This window comes from Pituophis catenifer, unplaced genomic scaffold (genome assembly GCF_029215685.1).
Source record: "Pituophis catenifer annectens isolate HBS135680 unplaced genomic scaffold, rPitCat1.0.hap2 SCAF_7, whole genome shotgun sequence".
Lineage (NCBI taxonomy): Eukaryota > Metazoa > Chordata > Lepidosauria > Squamata > Colubridae > Pituophis > Pituophis catenifer.
In genome coordinates, this window is record NW_027256887.1 from 77,672,793 (window position 1) to 77,694,896 (window position 22,104).

The following is a 22,104-nucleotide window of genomic DNA, read 5'->3' on the forward strand; positions in this document are numbered from 1 at the left end:
GTTGCGATGGGTCGGACATGACTTCTCAACTAACAACAACTATTTGTTGAAGAGCATACTGATGAGATCCCACCTAGCTGCTTCATGTAGATTGTAAACAGGAGAAGAGAGAGCACCCAGCCCTGCAGCACCATATAAAGCAGGAGCCACTGATTAAAAAATAACCCAGAGGAAGGAGGAAAGTAGCAAAAAACAGTGCCATCAACCCCAGGCCTTTAGAGCTGGTCAGGAAGAGTACCAAGATAGATGGTATTGAAAGAGGTCAAGAGGAGCAAGGTTGGACACATCACTTCCATCCCCCTTTTGTCATAGGTCACCTAGAGGTATAATTAGTGCTGCCTTGGTCCCATACTAGGGTCTGAATCCTGACTGAAAGGGGTCAAGATAAGCTGCATCTTCCAAAGTTCTTGGAGCTGTTACACAGCTATTGTCTTCCTTTTCTCTCCTGGAATTCAGAGTTTTGGTGTTGCTGAGAAGGGTTAAAACAGGCCCAACCTCTCCTCAATTGGAGATTTTGTTCCATGAAAAAGGACCAAAAACCAAACAAGGTATAAAAGGGGTCAAGCCTGGAAGACAACAGAGAAGGGGGGAGGAGGAAGAAACACTAATTCAATTGCCAGTCCTAGGACAATGGAACAAAACTCTTAAGTTTTAGAACTGCAAGACTAACCAGAGTCTGCAAAAGAAGTGACCCAAAACAAGCCCATTGCCTGCAGCAGTCTAGGCTCACAGCTCCACAAACCAGCTTCAGAAAGAGACAGGGCTGTGAGTGCTTGGGTGGGGGGAGCCCTTTTCGCAAGTCTGTAGAGAAGTGAAAAGGGTTTTCAAATGCAAATGGACTGAGATTGGCTACAAATGCTGAAAATCAGGGGAAAATAAGACTTGTGTCCATGGGTGGTATAGAAATTTGATAAATAGCCAAGCTAGCAAAACATAGTATAACACATATAGTGATACAAACACAGAAGTAGAGATTTGTAGAGAAAATAGAGAAAATAGAAATAATTATAAATTTGTAGTAATAGATTAATAGTAATCTTAATAGTAATAAAAAGACTTTAGATTAAGCTGAGAGCCAATTTGGTATAATAGTTAAGGCGTCAGACTAGAAACTAGGAGACTGTGAATTCTAGTCCCTTACGCACAAAGCTAGCTGGGTCACCTTGGGCTACTCACTTTCTCTAAGTCTAAACCATAGAAAGGAGGCAGTGGCAAACCACTTATGAAAAACCAGCAAAGAAAATTGCAGACTTGTCCAGGCTATCTCTGAGATTCAGACATGATTGATTTGAACAGAAAGAGGGTGGAGTGGGGGGAGAGTCAAGCTAGGTAGCAAAATAGAAACAAGCATAAAATTAACAAGTTTAGAAGTAAGGAATAGTTTAATTTTGTATATTACAACAGCTTTTGTGGGAAACAAGTTAATGTGAGGTGGGTGGCTATAAAATTTAATAAATATTCTTCAGCCTTTGCATCTATAATTTGTATCAGATTTTTAAACAACTCCAACAATTGCAAGAGTAATTCAATTACCAATTTTACATCCAGAAGCCTATTTGAAAAGCCAAGTCCTAATAGCCTGCCAAAGCAGTAACAATGAAGGGGTTTTCTTTATTTTGGGGGAACATGCTGTTTGAGAAGAGGGGGCTGATGCAGAGAAGGCTAACCTGTTAAAGTCCATGGCACTGACATCCCATAGGGCTCAGGATCCATAGCAACCCCTCCCACCCAATTAGATCTTACTAGACAGGCAGATTCTATCCAAAGAAACCAGTTTTGTAGATATACAGTGACATTGACATGAGCAAGTGGCATTAAAGCCTATTCAAGAATGGGCAGAAATGAAGAGACTAAAATACAACTAAAATATTCCTTTTGGAAGTAAATACTGTACCAGCCAGCTCCATAAAATATAGTGACTTCACAGTTAATTTTATAATCTAGATAATTTCTTGCCTGTTAAATCTTTTTATAAATCAGTTGGGTTGTCTCTGGCCACTGCTTACTGAAAGCAGAGAAGTTTAAATACAAACTTGGTAGAAACTAGTTGGTATTCCTGACATGGAATTCCTAAGGTTGATGGTGCTTCATCACTTTATTTTCCTCCTTTTAAGCTTTATATAAATGGTTTGTATTTTTAAGGAAAGCTTAAGCACTGCAGTAAATGTTTATTTTTATACCATTGTCGTTATATTCTTGCCATCAGTACATAATAGTTGAAAATTTCCTTATCTTCAATGGCTTCATTGCCAGTGGTGGGTTTCAATTTTTTTTACTATTGGTTCTGTGGGTGTGGCTTGGTGTGTGTGTGGCAGGGGAAAAGATACTGTAAAATCTCCATTCCCACCCCACTCCAGGGGAAGGATACTGTAAAATCTCCATTCCCTCCCGATCAGCTGGGACTTGAGAGGCAGAGAATAGATGGGGGCGGGGCCAGTCGAATTTTTACTACCGGTTCTCCGAAATACTCAAAATTTCCACTACCGGTTCTCCAGAACTGGTCAGAACCTGCTGAAATCCACCTCTGCTTCATACCGATCCTACGCAGTTTAATATTTTAGCTAGGTGATGTGATTGAGGCCTGAAAAAAGGATCAACAGTTCACAAGCCCTGAGAGGCCAGGAACAAAATAGTACATATGCAATGAAAAATTGTTTCTTGCTCTTCCTGTCTGTTCACTACACAGGAGGAAGTCTGGCCACCTAGGGATATAGGGAAGAACAAGAAATGCTTGTCTCCCATTTCACTATAATTTCTCATGCTGCTTTTCCCTTCTCTTCCCTCCCCCCCACCCCAAATCATTGGAACCAGTCAGGGAAAGCTATAAATTTCCTGCTTTTCAATAATCACCCTGAAAAACAAACCTTATAAACCTTGGAATGGTGAAACCTGCTTGAAATTCCATGAAAAATGTTATCTGTGGTCTAATAACATAGTTTGGTTTTATTGTCTCTGGAAAATTTTATAGCCCAGAATGCAAAGAATTCCAGTTCTTTAGTTCACAGTGTAGAGAATCTATTAGTTAAAAACATTACTTCTATGAATTGCTTTATTACTAGGATTAAAGAAATGATGGTGCTGAAGTAGCTGAATCTAGTGTTTTTACAATATTTTGTCAAAACTTTTGGTTTGACTTATTGTTAAGTGAGCCAGCATAAAATACTCCCATTAGACTTTAAAATCCCTAGACTAGGGGTCCCCAATTTTGAAAGAAAGGAATAAAGAAAGTATAAGAAATCATAAATTCATTTTTTCTTTTTTAATAAAAAGTCCATAAGGGTTTTCAGTCTGCAGTAAATGTAGTAATTGTCCTTTCTCTAATCAAACAATTTTGCCTTCTCTGCTAATTCTGTAATCTTTATCAGACATTCATCCATTGTGGTATTTCAAAATCTCATTTTTGTGCATAATTTTGTAGCAGTTATCATATATAAAAACCAATCTTCCATAACTCTTTTTATTTGTCTATTTTAAAGTACATTTCTTTAACCTCTCAAAATTGTTTATTTTAAATTCTAAAGATTTAAATCAGGGATGGGCTGCTGGGGGTTTGCATGTGTATGTGCAACATTGTGCCTGTGAAGGAAGTGTAGCAGAGAAGGTGGGAAGTAGAGAGCTGAGGGCAGAAGCATGACCATCTCAACAGTGATGGGGAAAGAGAGGTATGATGAGAATCCAAGGCCAGACTGCACTTAGCAACACTGCTCCTGCTCTTTGAAAGCAATTCTGTCTGGCCTTTGACTTCTACTCTCAGTGCCTGGCAACCAGATGCTCCGTGACCCTGGATGTTGACTGTTGTTACTGAATGCCAGGTAGATATAAAATCAAGTTGGTATATAATCAAGTTGTCTTCATCCATGATCTGGATAATCTGTATCCTTCAGGGTTCTCCTCAATTGCAAACCAATTACTTTCTTAACAATCTTTCCCATAAAGAGAAGGGCCTCTTGTAGAAGGGGCACACTACCACATCTTTCAAGGCAGGAGCTATCAAGAGAAATTGACATTAAAGCTTCAGCTCAAATGTGGGTTAGACTCTCATTGGCTAAATGTGCTTAAGCAGAAGCTGGAAATTATTTCACAAAGAGTTTGTTGTGCTTGGATAAGTTATATTAACTTATGTACCTACCGGGACTAAAAGTTGGAGCAAACTTTTATGGCACTGCACCTGAGGGAACATATGTGTCTGTCATATGTATCTGTCATTTGGGGATGGTTGCATAGGAGTTCCTTTTATATGGCAGCAAATTTTAGTGTTTCATGCTTCAATGTGCCTTACCTTCCCCTGCCTCCCAGCAGGAAATCAGAACCAATCAGCTTGCAGGGTGTGCACCTCCACACAGTGCACAGTTGGGATTCAGGAGTTGTTTGTGTCAGCCCATCTTGTAGACCTCTGCAACCTCTGCTTACACATCAACCCTTTCACAATGTAGGTATGCAGCAACAGCTACAGGCAGTTGCGGGTAACTCTAAATCAGCCTTAAGTGACTGTGGGTATTTGGACCACCCACATCTGGGAATATTCCTTTTTTGACCTTGATTGGGGGTAGTACTTCTCCCTTTAAGGTGCACAATTTGGGAGTTCTCCTGGACTTGAGCTCCTGCTTGAAGAGCAGGTGGCAGCTGAAGCTTTATACAACTTCATCTGGTATGCCAGTTTCACCTTTCCTAAATACCGGGACCCTTCTGATAGTCAACCGTGTCCTAGTTACCTCAGTTTCTATACAGTTCCAAACAGTTTCTTACAAGCATGTTTTTCCTAGCTATGATTAGCAGAATATGAGTCCTATGAGAATTCTACTTTTTCTGTCAGCTGCTGTGAGAGCATGGTGTTGGTCACTAAGCAACAGGATTGTGGCTTGTTTGGTTTTATTTTACTAGCATCTTGTGTAGCATGATGGCTCATTGAAGCAAAGCAGTACTATAGGAGCATCAGGAAAACAGGAAATAGTAAATCTCACTTGGAATTCAGAAACCAGCATTAGAAACATAGTTTCTAATTGGTCATAAAATATACTTGCATCATTTTTATCAAAAGCTTAGCTGGTCCATCTTCCAGATAGAAGTTCTGATACTGAATTTTTAAAAAATTTTAATTGCTGTTTTTGCTGATGACTTAATAGATCTTATATGTTTGCTAGGATATCTTTGATATCTGTGGATTTCATGGAAAGTCTGCAAAACATTCTTTAAGTCATTATTATTTCTTAGAATAAAATAAAACTGCTCTTTAATATACACTGCTCTTTAAAGATAAAAATAACTTTGTTCATACTTTTTATTTTCTTGAATATCAGTTTAGTGTACCTGGAACTTATTAATTTGAATATATTTAGATACTTAAACTTTCTTACTTTAAGATTTAGTGTTTGGTTTTCAGCTAGTAGCTTTCTCTCCAGCAGTTTGTTGGTGCCAAATCTGTATGAATGATGCACAATACTATTAGAAACTAGAACAGCTTGGCATAATGAGTGAAATAATTACGCAATTCTTTGTACAAGGCTTCATAACAATTTGTCAACTATGTACAACAACATGTGTATAAAAGCCATTATTTTGTAAGGATGAAAAAGACAGTTGTATCCCAGCCCTAGGTTTTGTTCTTGGTGATTGAATTGTGATATAAAAATCTACTGTAAATTTTTAATATTTTTGTTCAGAGCATTTCATTTATAGATGAACTAAATGAACAAAAGTTGCAAATGTTGGGCTATATGGAAAATAGCTGCAGAATATTATGTCATAATTGATTTTTTTTTCTTTTTCGATCCTGCAATCCCTTTTTATCAGGGTGGAGTCAGCATGATTGAATGGAGCTGGAGTTCACAGCAGATATTTTCTCTTAGTGCCCTGATAAACATCTGTCGCTGCCTAGGATTGAACTCTCAACGTTCCGAGTGGGAAACATGCATCTTTACCTCTAGGCACCGTGCCCAAAATATCACTTGAATAAAGGAACAAAAATCAATGATAATACCTTAAAGTTCACAATAGCTGATAGTGGGTTTTACGCAATACTATGCTGCTAAATTCACATTGTTGCCACCAAGCTGCAGCAATTGGTGCACTAGGTATTGAGACTTACCTCTGCGATCCATTTGTTTACTAAATTCCAGACAATTCGACTGACTCTCATGAGCTGATCCAAGCTGACTCCAGCACACCACTGGTTTTATACTTAAGTCTGAAGTAACTTGTGGTTCTATACAGGTAGTCCTCGACTTACGATCACAATTGAGCCCAGAATTTACGTTGCTAAGTGAGAAATTTGTTTTGCCCCAATTTAGAACCTCTTTCACTACATTTGTTAAGTGAATTACTGCAGTTGATAAATTAGTAACAGGATTGTTAAGTAAATCTGGCTTCCTCATTGACTTTGCTTGCCAGAGGGTTGCAAAAGGGATCACATAATCCCAGGACACAGCAACTATTGTAAATACGAACCGGTTGTCAAGCCTCCAAATAAATCACGTAACCATGGAGAGACAACAATAATCATAAGTCACTTTTTCAGCGCCGTTGTAACTTCAAATGGTTACTGAATGAACTGTTGTAAGTTGAAGATTACCTGTAACTGGAAATGCTAGTTAGATATGTGAGGGCTTGTTAGATAAAAAATATGAACTCTGAAATTTCAGTAGTTCAATACTCAAATGGTTGTGATCTTTCCTTTAGTTTATTACATAATGCAAACAATCTTCAGTGACTATATACATCTGTTTTATTAAAACAAATGGTTAAATAATAGATTCTGGATTATTTGTGCACACTAGAATATATTCATACCAACTCAGGTTATAACTACATTTTATTGCTTATAATGGGTAATCTCACTGAATTATTCAAATTTGAAAATACTTTTATCTGGTTTGAATATGTGAGGAGAGTTAATATAGTCTATAGTAATAGGATTTTTGGAAAACAAATTACAGGAATTTTTGAATGTGTTTGGGTTCAGATTAGAAAGTTGTTTTTTGTGCTCATAAGATGGAAGCCACAGCCAATCCAGCAGCACAATGAAAACATTGCCACTTTGTTTTCTTCATTTGCTATGTTAGGAAGTGTAATTTTCCAAAATATTATAGGTTTGATCCTGTTTACATGTTGCCAGTAGGCTTAAAAGCTTAAGAGAATTTCTACTAGATACCCAGGAGGCATCTAAGTATAGAAATTGGAAAGATTCTGGGATCATCTGTTTTGTATTTATCTCTGCAATGGATATGCCATACAGTTTAAAGTTGCATTTATTAATCAGAATATCATGGGATACTTCATTAAATATTCTCTTATATTATAGGAATGCTATGGATGTAAAAATTATAGAATTTACCTGATATTTTCTGCTGGCTAGAGTCTGATCAATTCAAGGATAGTTAATTTCCTTTGTGCTTTCCTCCATTCTCTCACTAAAAACTTGTTAGCGTAATAGGTCAGGGAGTTTCTTACAAAGTGCACTTTTGATAGAGATTGTCCCTCAAGAGGTGTGAGGATAATTAAAATCTCCCATCAGTATTACTTCATGCTTCTTTGAAAGAGCTGTAGTTTATTTTTTTGGAACCTATAACTCACATGTTCTTAATTGAGAAAGATAATATAAAAAATATGAAGGAAAAAGTAGAACTTCTCACATCTTGTCTGTATGCTAAAAGAAGTGTGTCCTTGGGCACATTAATGACCATTGTGCAGTAGCTTTTCTAGGTGAGGCAGTTTGGCCAGTAAAGAATTCTATTTTAGCTGTTTCATGCTTTTTTAAAAAAAAACTTCAATACAATTGTACTACTCTTCGAAAGAGACTAGCTAAGTCATTTTATTCGGCTTATCATTCATGATAACAAGCAACATTCTGTTATTAAAAAAAAGTCTTGCATATCCTTGAGTGGGGGAAAATTCTTGGTTTCTGCTTTCAGTTTATAACCTTCTCTTTGTCTCAAAGCAATTACCTCACACCTCAGCTAAGCCCCATTGTAACATTATGCCCTTGATCTAATGCAATCTAAATAGCCTCGCATGAGTAGTTTAAAAAAGGCTAGGGGAAGGAATCAAAGCTGTGAAGTCTGGAAATAGCTTTGTCATTAAAAGTAAATCCAACAAGAAACAGTTTTCTTCCTTCTTCAACTTCTATTTGGTTTCTAATAATATGTGTATATTGTAATATTTAATAAACATATATATGTGTGTATATTGCCTTTTAGAACAATTTGGGTGTTTTTTCTGTGAGATAATGGTAGAATGCCTGAATTCTTTAGCATAACTTGTTCTTCATGGAAAAGATGCCAAGAAACAGTTTTATTGAAATGACAATAGATTTAAATATCTGTATCACTTTCTATTCTTGGTGTTGAGATAGTAATGTATTGTTCTAGTGGGAAAGCAGAGGAATTTTCTGTTCAGGAAGCCATAAAGCATTTTTATTGAAAGCAGGTAATACAGTATTGAGATCTTTTGGTGTGAACTTCCTATAGATGAGTACAGGGGAATAAAGCTAAAGTTATGGTTAAATTTATCTGAAAACCAGATAATACTCCAACGTGCAGCTTGGAGAATCCAAAGCTTCGGGTAATTCAATAGTTGAGTAGCCTACACTGAGTGTGTTCCTTTAAATTCTTTTCTTCAGACACGCCCACTTGCTCAGCAGAGTCCCAGTTTAGTTCACTCAGTTGAGCCTGTGACACTGTCTGAATTTTTCTCTGGAATTCTACTAAACTATTGTTCCTGAAGCTTTGGATTCTTCTAAGTTCTCCTTTTTTTCCTTTTATTGTGGATTTTCCCTCTTCGTTTGATTGCCAGGGGTGAGTTTTGACCGCTGCCTCAGGCAAGCCGTCCGTGGCAGTTTCCTGCCCTACGGGAAACCCGGCCACTTCTTTGAATCTCCCACCCCATTTAACAGCCGCCGGCGTGTGGGTAGGTTCCCCGGCCTGCCGGCAACACCGCCCTGCCCTTTTCGAACTTTATTATTTACTCTGGGCGGCTTGAGATTGTTGCCCTGCTCTCAGCGGCACTTTCTCATTGTTTTGGACTGGACTTCGGCGTTTGGATCACTTCTGAGTGATCGCACGCCTGAGGAGCTGGGACAACTCCGCGGCCTATGCTGGTTGAGCCCTCGATCGCCGGACCGCCCTCGTCATCACAGCGGTCTCTCTCCCTGCTCCGATCTTTTTACGCAGCGCTGGGGTGCTTTTGAGGCTTCTGCTGCGTACCTTGCTTTATCGCCTCAGCTAATTGCCTTAATTGTCTTGGCGGTGGCGCTTGGAGACTCCGGCTTGTTAGCGCCATTTTCGCCCGCCTCAGCGCTGGGAGCTGGAAGTTTGACAGCTCGCGCCGCCTTGCCTGCTCTCCTAATGAGCCTCGTTGACTTCCTTCCCGAGCCTGATCGTTTGCCCAGCTGCAGAGGAGTGGGAAAGCAGGAGATCCGCTTTAAAGTCCCTCATCAGTTTATCTGCAGCCCTCGCCCTGCGCCATTTCTTTGTTCTCTGGGCAAGTGGATTTAACGGCTGCCATTTTCTGCCTAGTAACTGCTTCGCGCATGCGCAAATAACTGCTGGGTGCCGATTACCATTTTTGCTGGCAAAGTCAGGCAATAATTTCTGCCTTTTCCCCTGTTATTTCTGAACTTACCTGCTATACTGACCTCAGCTCTTCTCTGTTACCTGAGCCTCAGTTCTTACCTGTTTAAAAAAAAAACAATTGATAGAAAGTTAATAAATATTCTGTTACATTAATCATAAATAATATTTAAGACAAAAAAAAAGGACAAATACATTCATTGTTATTTTCCCAATTCCCGCCTGGGCTGTTAGGGAGGCCACCTCGGCTTCCTTCTTCAGCCGGGCGTCCCTGATCTGGCTCCGCCAACTTCAGGAGCGCCTCCCTCCTGACGATTCATGACTCCGCCAAGATGTTAACAAACTGGTGGCGGCTACAGAATATACGGCGGACCCTTCGCTCAATGCCGCGAAGTTTGCTTCACGCGCCCTGGTGTCATCTGTTACTTCTCGCCATTTATTATGGCTGAAAAATTGGAAAGCTGATGCAAAGTCCAGATGGCGCCTCGCCTCAACTCCGTACAAGGGTTCCCGATTATTTGGAGAAGCGCTAGATCCCATCCTTGTCGAGGACAAGGATAAGCGAAAGGTCATGCCATCCTCCTTCCGAAGGGCAGAATGTAAGTCTTCTGCTTACTCCACCAGGCAGCCCTTTCGGACCGACGCCGGACCTTCAGGGTCCTTTTCTTCAAGGTCCTACTCGCAAGGGTTCGATCGTTCTTTCGACAGGCCTTCCTTCAGGGACCGTGGTCGCAAAACTCCAGCTCCCAAGCGACCCTTCCGAGGCACAGGCTCCCGTGCCTTCAGAAGAGGAAAATGACTACACCCGCCTTCCCATCGGCGGCCGTCTGACTCATTTTCTGTCTCAGTGGGAGGTCTTGACGACGGACGCCTGGGTTCTCCAGGCAATCCGTTTAGGACTTACCCTGGAGTTCCGCTCCCGTCCTCCCTCTCACTTTATCCAATGTCCCCTCTCGTCCAATTTGGACAAGCGTCAATTAATGGAAGCAGAGATCCATCACCTGCTCCAAATCCAGGCCATAGAACCGGTCCCCCCCCCCAACATCATGGGACCGGCTTCTACTCAATATTCTTCCTGGTTCCCAAGGCATCGGGGGGTTACAGGGGCATATTAGACCTCAAGAGACTGAACGAGTTTATCATCTACCATCAGTTCAAAATGGAGTCTCTTCGCTCAATTCTGGCTTCCATTCGACCATCGGACTGGATGACTTCTATCGATTTAAAGGAAGCCTACCTCCACGTGCCCATTCAACCGTCTCATCGTCGTTACCTCCGTTTTGCCTACAACGGCCGGCATTTCCAATACAGGGCAATGCCCTTCGGCCTCTCTTCCGCCCCCAGAACCTTTACGAAGCTCCTGGCAGCAGTGGCAGCCCACCTACATCAACAGCCGGTCTGGCTCCACTGCTACCTGGATGACATTTTGGTGCTCTCCCCTTCTCCGGTCCGAGCCTCTCGAGACCTGGAAATAGTGTGTCGCTGTCTTCGTCAACATGGCTTCTCCCTCAACATCCCAAAGAGCCAATTGCAGCCCACTACGCGAATACTTCACCTAGGGATGGTAATAGATTCAGTGAAGGGCCAGGTGTTCCTGTCAGCGGATCGGTGCTCCAGTCTCCAGTCATTGACATCCCAAGTCCTCTCCTCCAGGAAGGTGGCATTGCTGCTCCTGTCCCGCCTGCTCGGCAAAATGATATCCTGCCTTTCAATCGTCCCTTGGGCGGGGTTTCACTCCCGACAGCTGCAATGGTTCCTCCTCCCCTTTCAGAGGGCCAGACGGAGCAACTCTTCCACTCGAGTAATCCTTTTGCGGGAGGTCTCACAATCCCTCCTTTGGTGGTCTTCCCGAGCCTGCAGCAGGGCTGCTACTTCCAGAATCTGCAGCGCCTAATTGTGACAACGGACGCCAGCTTGTCGGGATGGGGAGGTCATCTTCTCTCTCACGTCACCCAGGGTACTTGGTCACCGGAGGATCGCAGCAAAGGGATCAACTGGCTGGAGCTCCGCGCAATCCGCCTCTCTCTCCATCAGTTCCAGCAGTTCGTGTCGGGGCGTCATGTCCTGATATGCACGGACAATGTAACAGCAAAGGCACATGTGAACCGCCAAGGGGGGACCCGCTCGGGGCCACTCATGGAAGAGACGACACTGCTTCTGACCTGGGCGGAAAAGCACGTCCTGTCACTTGTGGCGGAACACATCGCCGGGACCACGAACATCAGAGCGGACTGGCTCAGCAGGCAACACCTGGACCACGCAGAGTGGCGCCTTCACCCAGATCTGTTTGCCGAAATTGTTCGGAGATTCGGCATGCCTCTGGTTGACCTATTCGCCAGCCGCAACAACACTCACCTTCCCAGGTTCTTTGCTCGGTACCCGTGTCCCCAGGCGGAAGGAGTCGACACGCTCGCCTCTCCCTGGCCCAGAGGTCTCCTCTATGCCTTTCCCCCTCTGCCACTCCTTCCTCGTCTGATTCACAGGATAATAGCAGAAGAGGCCGACGTCATTCTTGTCGCACCCCACTGGCCTCGGAGGTCCTGGTTTGCGGATTTGATGGACCTGTCGGTAGTAAGTCCATGGCGGATTCCAGGGGACAGGATCGTTCTCAGCCAGGGGGTCTGCACCCAGAACCCCAGTGGTTGCAGTTGACCGCCTGGCGCTTGAGAGGATCCTGCTAAGGAGAGTCAACGTGCCCAGCAATGCGATCCCTACTATTCGGGTGTCCAGACGACCGTCTATATGTCGCATTTATAATGCTACCTGGACTGCCTTTTGTTCCTGATGCGTCAAATCTCACCTGGACCCAACGTCTGCCTCAGTTCCCGAAGTTCTGGGTTTCCTCCAGGAAGGCCTGGACAAGCACCTAGCTCCAAACACTCTTCGTCGCCAGGTTGCTGCACTAAGTACTGTTTTCTCTACTTCCGCAAATCTTCCTATCTCACAGGATCCTACGATTCGCGCCTTCCTCCGAGGAGCAGTCAACCTGCGTCCACCAGTCATCCATCGCTACCTGTCCTGGGACCTGACCTTGGTCCTGCAGGCCCTCATGCACCCTCCGTTTGAGCCTCTCGCTTCCATCAGTCTCCGATTTCTGACACTCAAGGTGGCCTTCCTAGTCGCAATTACTTTGGCTCGCCGTATATCTGAACTTGCGGCCTTGTTGGTGAGAAGCGACCTCTGCATTTTTCACACGAATCGTGTCATACTGAGGCTAGACCCCTCATTTCTACCTAAAGTAAATTCATCCTTCCATCGAGCCCAGGAATTGATCCTCCCTGACTTCTGCCCGGAACCTCGGCATCCACGGGAAGCAAACTGGCACCTCTTAGATGTCCGTCGGGCCCTACGCAGATATATTAAATGAACGGAGTATTTCCGCAAATCTGAATCACTCTTCATTTCCTTTCTGCCCGCCTCCATGGGCTGGAAGGTTTCCTCTACAACAATTGGGAGATGGATCAAATCCTGCATCTCCAGGGCTTATTCAGCTCGGAACAGACCAGTTCCGCAGAGAATCCTTCCTCACTCCACCAGGAGCGCTGCCACCACGGCTGCCTGGGCCACTAATGCGTCCATCTCCGACATCTGAAGGGCAGCTACCTGGTCATCCTTAAATCCCTTCATCCGGCATTACAAGGTGGACGCCTTTGCCTCGGCGGAGGCGTCCTTCGGTCGCTGTGTGCTCCAAGCTGTATGTAATTCTTCAGACTACGTGCAGCAGCCAGTCTCCCCCCCCTTCTGAACTTGCTTGGGTATATCCCGAAGCTTTGGATTCTCCAAGCTGCGCGTTGGAGAACGGACGTTGCTTACCTGAACGTCCCTTCTCGACGCGCAGCTGGAGAATCCAACCCACCCAATTGGGCTGCTGAAGTTCCATCCTTACGCTCTACTGCTCCCTACTTCGTGAACAAAACTGAGACTCTGCTGAGCAAGTGGGCGTGTCTGAAGAAAAGAATTTAAAGGAACACACTCAGTGTAGGCTACTCAACTATTGAATTACCCGAAGCTTTGGATTCTCCAGCTGCGCATCGAGAAGGGACGTTCAGGTAAGCAACGTCCGATTTAGAAGGGAAATCTATTGCAAATTGAGCTTCCTGTAGATTGTTTGTTCCTATTTTAAGAGATAACTTGGGATTCTAAATACAAATAACAACTTCTGTTTCACTCCCCAACAACTGAGGAAGTTGGGATATTGCAGTTATGTCATTGGATTGTCAGTATGGAACATTTCAACTTTGTTTATTGCAAAGCTCTTGCAAATAATTGCTATTCAGTTTAACAGTATTTGTTAAAACAACTTGTAAGTTTGTAAGAATAACCAAGCCCCTGCCATATTGTTAAAGGGCTCACATGGAAACTTTCTCATTATACTTATAGTGGTTTCACCTAAACATCTGAATGCTACAAATTAGTAATAGTTAAAATGCAAAGACAATGACAAAGAAAAGTTAATTATTCTACAATAACTGACAGCCATAATTAAGCTAAAGAAAATCTAGGGATTTGTTCTTTCCATAGACTTCCATAGCTATATGGCCAGGAGCTTACATGGGGGGAGCATTTTTAATCAGAAAAAAGACATTGCAGGCTGGAAGTGTCCTTTTTTTTTTCACCAGTAAAACAGAGGACATCCAATGAGGCAGTCCCTGGAAGATAGTGAAAGCAGGAATCATCACGCTGCTATTCCAAAGCAGGAAGTAGGACCAGGATATGAAGATCCAGACCACTTCACTGTATTGCTGTTTCACTATATTAGTTTTTTCCACATCAGTGCCCTCAGATTTCAACTTCTTTAATATTCAGCATGACATGTACAAATTGTTGCCATTCTGTATCATTCTGGGACATTTTTAGAAATATTTAAATGTCAATCTAATTCTAATTCATCATGTATAGTCAATTTGAATAGGCATTCACTTTAATTTTCTTGTTCACTGAAGTACTTCCTGTAAATTCTCAACTCTAAAATAGGGATAGGGATTGCGCTTGAACCACAGTTAGGTAATCAGTGTAGCCATAATTTAATAAGCAATAAAACTGTAAATAGCTTCTCTACCCTACAACTTTGTATACACCTTCTTCTTATAGCTGAGTAATTATTGGGTTCATCCCAAATAAATGACAAAGTGATTACTCTGTTATGGATTTTAAATTTATCAATGGTTAATAATTGTTTTTGCTGCTTTCACTGTGTTTCTATCTTCATTTTAGCTATGTTGCAGGCCATTCTTTTCTTTGGACAGGTGGATCAACAGTATATGTTTTCCCAATAGCCATTGAAAATCTTCAAGTGAATTGTCATGAAGAAAAGGGGGGAAGGAGAGACATTAAACAGGCTTTTCCTTAATGACCTGGAGAAAGAAAGAATGTGGCTTTTTTCTCCTGGCTACTGCTCTGTGAATAGTATATAGAGGAGTGGAAGAGAAATTACATATGTCCACTTTGGGCCTCAAAGTGGGCCATTCTACCACTTCAGTACTTTATACATCCTATGCTAATTTGCTGCCTCCTGTACTTTTCTGCTATTACCTCAAAGCATTTTGGCAAGGTTTAAATTTTTGAGCTCACAGCTTAGTGTTCAAAGAGAAGAGGGAAAAAACAAAAATTGATGTGGCTGTGGTAGGTATTTCAAGGCTGAACTCTGAAGTAAAGAAAATCTCTTCATTCATTCATTCATTCAAATCTGAGATTCATTCAAATCTGAGTTCTAACTTTCTCCTTGTATTTTTATCATTTGTTTAAACACTTATGGAAATTTTAATGTTACCCATGTTTGCTTAGAATGACACCATCTTTTTGTTATTCCAATAATTTTTTTTCTGATTTTCTATCCTTATAATACAATAAATCTGGCTCTTTGACAATGCAGTGTATAGGTTTCACATCTATATAAGTTCCTCAGAAGTGCTCCTTAATGTAACAACCAAGCACAACAAACCCTTTGTGAAATAATCTCCAGCTTCTGCTTGAGCACATTTAGCCAATGAGAGTCTATCCCACTTCTTAGGGGGTCATCTTTCCCTCACTCTTACTCAGACATGATTTTCTGCAAAAAAAACCAAAGACATCCTTTCCCTGAGATTTTTTTTCTATTTTAAAATACATTTTTATTATTAAAATACTGAAATACAAGGAAGAAAAGACTATATGGATGTATACTGTTAATTTTATTATTGCAGTATATTCTCCAATTTTGATCTTCCAATCTGGTATTATTGGCAAGGCTCTTTTCCAATGTTGTGCTAAATTTGCTTTTGCAGTGGTCAGCATATTCTGCATATTCATAGATTGTGATATTTTTATATTTTCTAAGATAATAACATTTGTGTATCAGATCAAATTTTCTGAATATTTGATATGTTTTTCCAATATTTATCTGATTTCTAAGTGCCAAGCTTTCAGAAAAAGGAGGGAGCCTGTCACATACTTCTAGTCTACTAATCTCCCACTGGGAAAGTAACCCAGACTGTCTTCTTTTCCTATCATGCATGGTTTCAAGGTGACAAGAAGACACACTTGTATAATGTGTTTCATGGATCTGCCCCCGGACCTGTCTCCAGAGTTTGGGGGATGAGTTTGAATTGGCAGCGTGCTAGCCTGACGGAGCAGCTTCAGCTGTATTGATCTGAGGAACAGGCTGAGGCTGAGCTAGGTGAACCACAGCTGCAGTAAATTGGCCAGGAGGCTCCAGGCAAGGACTGGAAGCAGCTGCCACCCATTAGCAATGGGGAGGAGATGGAGTCCACATCTCCTCCTAATCCAGGGACAGGTAGGGCAGAGAGGAGACAGGCACAATGCCGGTTAACTAAGGTAATGCTACTCATGAGGGGCAACCTTGACTCATGAAGGACTGTACCATGTTGCCTACTTAATCCTACCCTGAGGACTTGAGTTTTGCTGGAGCAACATGTCCAATTCGGTGCCTTGCGTGTTGACCTGTTTGAATTGTGGACTGCTTTCCTGACTTTATATGCGCTTGTTTGACTCAATTACCCAGTGACTCTTGCCATGCTGAGCTTGGAATCCAGACCTGTGCAATAAAATAGAGGTGCTTTCTAAGGACCTGTTTGGAAGGTTTGAATAAACACCTGTAGAACGCTTACTGGGGGGGGGGAGCAGGCAGCACAATGTGCAGCATAAATGGGATACTATGTTTGCAGAGTTTGCTTTATTTTTCCAAAGGCCTATGTTGTGTCTATTGTGAGAAAGAGTCCAGTGACAACATAGACATGCAGTGACTTACTACCTCAATGCTGTTCACGAATCATGTAAATTTGTTTCAGTGCCTTCCTTCCATTTAGAGTAGGCAGTGTCCATTTGAATGGGCTTCCTCTGCTCCTAGCCATCCTTCCTAAAAATGAAGAGGGCTTTCAAATTTTGTTTCTTGCAAACATTTTTGAAGATTTCTGTTCCCATTGAGACTGAATTACTCATGTATTAAAGAAACAAGCAAACCACAAGAATGCATGGGAACATAAGTCATAAGTTTTATATTAATAGCTGTGTTCACAGTATCTTTCTTTTTTCCCCTGAATCCATCGGGAAGTTGAGAAAGCAGAATATTTCTGCCCATTATTTTATCTGACAAAGTGCATGAATAAACTGGAGTACCTGGATAAGTGATTACCTGATGATTATGAGACAGTCTAGTTGCACTAGAACAGGGGTGTCAAACTGGTGGCCCATGGGCCGGATGTGTCACGCCCAGGCTACACCCACCCCAGCTCCACAAATGGGAAAGACGTCATGTGACGGCAATGTGTCATGGCGAGTTTGACACCTGTACACTAGAATAAGAGTGCCATCCTGATATGTAATGGTTAAGTGGTGGACTAGGAGCAGGGCAAGCTGGGGTTTACTCTTTCCTTAAGCAATGACACCAGCTGGACCAATCACTTCCTCTCAGCACTAATCAGCATCAGGCTTTGCAAAAATCCAGCTGATTAATGTTGTTAGCTTTACAATAAGAACTAGGTGGTGCAAAAAGAACTGCCCCCCCCAAACCATGTGGGACAAATGCTAAAAAGAACAACCAGTTGGACTAGAGTAGAAGTAGAAAAGCAATTGTGCCTTTATAGCCAGCTACTAAAAAGAGATAATATGTACTTATTTGTAATATGAAGCTCCATAAATAGTGAAAGAAATTGAAGGAGTGCAAATAAATGATTCCTTGAGATGTATGTTCATATATAGACTTTGGTTGGGTATTTCTCTGCAGCTTTAATATTTGTCTTTAGGTGACATGCATTGCTTGTGAAACACCACTGAATATATGAAACTGTTTATAAGGATGGCTATCAATCCTAAAAGAAAAGTGTCTGTGTACCATCAAAAATGCAGCCTATATAAATTATACAAATTTAATTGTTTTTAATTTGTTTTTATAATTACTTCTGGTTCTTCTTCATAGTCTCTGTGCATCACACATGGACGATGTGCCTCTGCAGAGCCCACACTGGAACTTTTTAGAGCTGTGAAGAACTGTCACCTCTAGCACACATTTGTTCCCACCTGTCCCCTCAGTTTCATTTCAGCTAATTTCCATAAATTTCCTTTATTTAGCAGAAGAATACTCACTTCAGTTTTTCATTTTGATGAATTTTGTCTAGTATAGGAGGGTTACATTTATTTTTTCCTCATGTGGTAGCAAGTGGCGCTAATGAATGGACACTTTGTTTTATTTACTTTAGGGAGGCAGAAATAAGACATTGCAGAATATTATAGGGCTGATTTGATGGACCTAGATTTATAAAACAAGTGCAAACTCATGATGGAGTTTGGCAATAAATAAATATATAAACAAATGATTATTTCTTGCTTTTGGTCAATAAGCTATCGGTGGCATAGCACTCATTTGAAACAGCTTCAATGCCAGCAATGCATTCTCTTCTAAGGCCTATCTCCTAAGTGCCATCAGCTTTCAAAAGGTTGAATGATAAATCCAAACAATGTCCTCTCATTAGGAAGTAAAAGGTACAGATGGATCTTATTTTCCATGGTTTCATATATTTGTGCTTGATAAATATGGACCACAATTAGTTATCCTTAGTAAATAGATTGGTGTGTCCACTGCTTTCCATGCATGATTCTGATCCATCCGTCATTTTGTATATATGCAGAAATACGCAGCTGGAGTTGTCCATCCCCATTTCACAGTAATCACCGAATTACCTTGGAGTCACCCTGTGTGAATTGGGCGGCCATATAAATCTATTTAATAAAATAAATAAAATAAGAAAAAGCAAGGTGATCTATAACATTCTAATATTCCTTGATATTGCTTCCTCTGCAGTGAAAATGAGCAAACACCCACTGAGAGCCCTACTGGGGGAAGTTTTGTCCCTGAGAGAGAAGGCAGAGTGTCTGGATTGTGCAGTATCTATTCTATGTCATTGTGTGAATCCACGTCCACTTCGTAAAGAAAAGTAACATTAATACCTTAGTTTGAAATGGATGGAAAGGACCCTCAGCCTTTTGAATGGAAAACCAAGCCCAACGTCATTAAGTAATCCCTGAAAAACACTGTTGCTATACAAGTGATTTGTAATGGAAGGTGTTGGTTTATAAGTCATCAAAGTCTGGTTTCAAGTATTCAAAAATTATTACAGCCTCTACAGTATCACATGACCAGGAGACAAATACCATTGGGCATGAGGAGGCACATATATCGCTGAATCTTAACAGTTGATGAATCCAAAGAGTATAAAGTATAGCATTCCCCTTGGGAGATCTTAAAAGGGGCCTTTTCTGTTGGAAGACCATTCACTCTAAGATTAGGTTAGCCCAAGCCCTACTGCTTTTTGGAAAGCCCTAAAGAGACGAATGTGTTCCCAGGCATGGGATCATTAGCTGGAACTTGTGAAGTTGTTAAAGTCCAGAGAGATTGTTTTTTTTTTTTACTTCAGATGTTTTTTTAACCATTATTATGTTTTTAATAGTTGCTAACTACCCAAAGCTGTCATGGTGATGGGTGGCCAACAAACAAATAAATAGCAAGTCTTCAGTGCTCACGAATAAGTGTGTTCTGGAAGCAAATGCACATCATTTCCTCATTAGAAATGAGAAACATTTTGAATTTCAAGACAACCAAGGAAGCTTCACTTTTTGACATTCAGCAATACTACAGGAGATTGAATGATCAAGCCTATATTGAACATAGATTGCACATGCCCTGAAAAGAAAGAACAAAGGCCAGCTAATTTCAGCAGTGGAGTTAAGAAAATGTATGTTTTTTTATTCTGTATTCTTTATTTTGGCTAAAAGAAGATGGGAAGCACAAAATCTGAGGTGGCCAAAGCAGCACACCATTCTCAATTCTGCTTTTTATTTTTATTTTTTTGTGATTTTTTTTCAAGCATTTTTGAGGCTTCATACTTAACCCTTCAGTTCAGGTTGTTCAGTTATCCATAGTTGTACAGTATACTGGATTATAATCCCCATGAATAATTTAAGTCCATGTTATCTGGAAAAGATAGGACTTCCATGGAAAGGAAAGGACCTCTAGACTATGCTTGGCATATTCTCTCTCAATAAGATGTTGGGGGAAATTAAAATCTTACATCACTACTACTTATTGCTTCCTTGAACATTCTTCTGGAAAGTATCAATCATGTCTTTATGGTTAGGTTGGCATCAACAGCAGTATTGTTTTTATTTGTTCCTCCAATTTTTAACCAATATCATCAAGGTACTTGACAATCAACTTGATTGTCTGAGCAGATGGAGATATTTAGTAATATATAAAACTATAAAATCACACACAGAGGACTGTTCTTTGCAATGAATTTGTCACCCAAAGAATTAGCAGGAAAGTACAATTTTTTGTGCACTTAATAAACATGAAAGTTGTTATGTTGTGTTGCTGATCTGAGCTTTTGAGCTATTTGTTTGCTCAAAGAACTATCTCTTACAGTAGATTTTCCAGCGTTTCACTGTCTTGTAGTCCTCCTATTTGTATTTAGCAACTTTTGTTACTTTTTATCATCCAGTTCTCTCCCATTTTCTGATAATTCCTCGCTCATCTAAAAAAAATACTAAATCTGTATTTTCCTATTCAGCATGAAGTTCCCTCACTCAGTCTCTAATAAGCCATACTTATTAGCAAATGTTTGCTCTTCTGGCAGATACATATTGCCTACTGACTTTTGATGCTGCTTCCCTTGTTACAATCGTTTTGGCTTGTCAGGCCAATGAGATATACACTGTTAAAAGTTGTTCAATCTTTTTTTCATACTTAACATAGAAACTGATGCTTAGCATCAGAATCAAATTTATTTCCTAAAATTGTTTCAGAATTTTATTTCTATTGTGTTTGCTACTTTCTACTCAACTCCATCTAAAATTATTGAAATACTTTTATTTATCTGCACATTTGAAATGCATAAAATTTGAGTTTTTAATATAGGCAGACTGCTCACTTTTATAATTCCATATGTCTTTTCTCTATTTTCTGGATCATTAGGAAATATCTCCATTCTTACCTCAGTTTCCAAGAGAGGGAACTCCTTATATTCGGATCTATCCAGATTCCAATATTTTTAGCAGCCTTTCTTGTAGCTGTCAGGTGCGAAAGATCAAATCCACACATCCAATTAAAATGATTTGCTAAAAAGCCTATGCACAGGAATCTTCCCAACTAACAGCACCTGCTTGGACTTAAGTAAGGGTCAACAGAATTCAAGGGGGTGTTGGACCTAGTCCACTTGTGGCTACATAGGGATTCTAAGCTGATCTCTCTTTTAACTCCACTCTTGGACCTGCAACTCCTTCATCAAGTGTTTTCTTACTTGCCATAACTTAGTCACAATCATATCAGATTAAAAGTGAATTTTTACATTAGCAGGAAAGTCCTCTAATCTCACATGACTAAAACTTTGTTCATACCACCTTTGTGATTATTTATTTCTTAGATTTATATGGCTGTCCAATCAAACAATCATGACTCTGCACAGCATATAGTCAAAAGTAAACAATGTAATTAAAAGCAGTTACAAAAGTTATTGGGCAATTGAGAACTCATATTCATATTATAGCCCTCCAGGCAGGAACTCCTCTCAATTTGGCTGCAATGGTTGAGGGTCAAATGCCTGATGCACAAAGATCATGAAGAAGAAAAAAAAAAACCAGGTTGCATAACTAAGTGTAGTTTTTGAGTGGTCATCTGGCATTTACATAATTCACACGACTTCCCCTCTGCAGATACTTCTGCTAAGGAGCCTTTTTTCCTAAGAGCAGCTATGATGATCTTGAAAAACTGAGGGGACGGATGGAAACAATATCCAGGAGCATGTGTGCTAGAGAGTGAGCTTCTGCTAAAAAGGCCTGCACAGCTCTAGAAGATTCTGATGTGCACAGGTGCACCAACCATCTGTATGAATGCACAGATGACCACTTGAAGAACTACGGTTGCAGGTAAGCATTCTGACTTTTTGATCATGCTGAGAACATGATGACTTTTAAAAGCACTGAAAGCTGTCATTTGGCATTGGGTGAGAAACTCTTCTGGCTTCTGAGATTTTAAATATTACCCACATATCAC